A 1,510-nucleotide genomic window follows, 5' to 3' on the forward strand; every position below is an offset into this window, starting at 1 on the left:
GAAAAATTAATGGGTGCTCTGCACCCACTGGCAGTCAACGGTTCAGAGCGGCTGCTCAGCAGTTTCCTGCAGAGCTGGGAGCCTCTGCTGATCAGCTGTTTCTGGCTCTGAGCTCCTATCTGGTGGCCAAAACAGCTCTTCCTGGCAGTGCTGTTTAGTTTTTTGGCCACCAGCCACTCAGCAAGGGGAACTCCCCTCCTGGGGCAGGGGCTGAGTGACCTCACCCCCACCAGTGCTGCCCCCCTCCTCCTACCTGCTTATTGTGACAGCAGGCTGCTTTCTGTGGCTCTGCAGCTCCCAGCCTCGTTTCAACCTCTCAGCCAACTAAAGGCAGCAGCAGTAAGTAAGTGTATTTCAAAGGAGGTCTTGGGGTGATGGTGACATGGGTGGGGCAGGAAACAAAATAGAACCTTTTCTCAGCCCCAGGTGGCTGTGCTGAGAGCTGGCACCTGGCTGCTGGAGGGGTGGCTGTCTGCATGGAGTGGGCACTGGCTGCAGCCCAGCTCTCTGCATGTGGCAGGAGGCTCAGTCAGAAGCGTCTCCGAAAACATCCCCTGGACCCCCACAGTATAGAGAGACTGAGAGTACCAACCCTACTGGGCAGTTGGACAGGCATGGGGGAGACATCTCTTGGGCTGCTGTAGAGTGTGGTGTCCCGTTCCCACCGCCTGCCCATGCAGAGATGTCTGCTTCTTGGAGAAAGTGGCCCCAGGGCCAGGTAGTGTGCTTGGTGGTCCTCCCTGGCATCTGGGTGACAGCCTCATACCAGGGTGAGGGGTGGAAGGGAAATGGCATGTGGCAGGGGAACTCAAGCTATCAGGGGAAACCTTCCAAGCAGTGCAATCTCGGCCTTGGGATGTGGATGGAATTGTCTCCCAAGGGAAGGGCTAGTGTGTGACCCCTGGGGTACAACCTGGGCTGTATCACCTGTTTAGTCTATGTGCTCTGGAAAACACAAGTCCAAGCATCATGTTGGAGGCAGGGGGGCATTGCTGAGTCCCAGGGTTGAGTAATTCTATGGTGATGGTCATTGAATTGCTAATTGTCATTTACTTGCTGCACAATGGCTGGTGATGGTTGTGTAACATCCACCCAGCCATTTGTTGCTCTTTACAGAAACAAGGAGGCACTAGATCAGAGAGTCCTGTGGCACTTCAAACAGATGTACTGGAGCATAAGTTTTTGTGGGTGAATGCCCACTGTTTCTGGGGAGTTGCCTTCTGGGCTACTTCCAGATTTGCAGCATATTTCATTAATACCATACAGCACAATCTCATAATTTCATACACTTTAATAATATACATATTTTGACAGAACAGTGGGTTTCAGCAAATCAGAACCTTTCCCATGATACCTTACACAGCATGCTTTATATGAACTATAAAGAATATAATCAAATGATGAATATGGGGCTTACAGAGCACAGCACAGCACTCCCCCGAGGTATAGAGCAGTGGCTCTCAAACTTTTTTACTGGTGACCCCTTTCACCAAGCCTCTGAGTGCAAACC

General features: G+C 51.8%; 1 protein-coding gene across 5 annotated transcripts in view; it reads left to right on the top strand.

The window, feature by feature from the left end:
• The first annotated feature begins 272 nt into the window (after window positions 1–272).
• Window positions 273–1,510, top strand: part of SPAG5 (sperm associated antigen 5) — a 23,631-nt gene continuing 22,393 nt past the window's right edge. For all 5 annotated transcript variants that reach the window (XM_075059529.1, XM_075059531.1, XM_075059530.1 and 2 more), the window contains exon 1: window positions 273–343. The gene's annotated coding sequence lies outside the window, so the exon portion shown is untranslated. The remainder of the gene's footprint in view (window positions 344–1,510) is intronic.

This window comes from Chelonoidis abingdonii, chromosome 20, assembly GCF_003597395.2.
Source record: "Chelonoidis abingdonii isolate Lonesome George chromosome 20, CheloAbing_2.0, whole genome shotgun sequence".
Classification (NCBI taxonomy): Eukaryota; Metazoa; Chordata; order Testudines; family Testudinidae; genus Chelonoidis; species Chelonoidis abingdonii.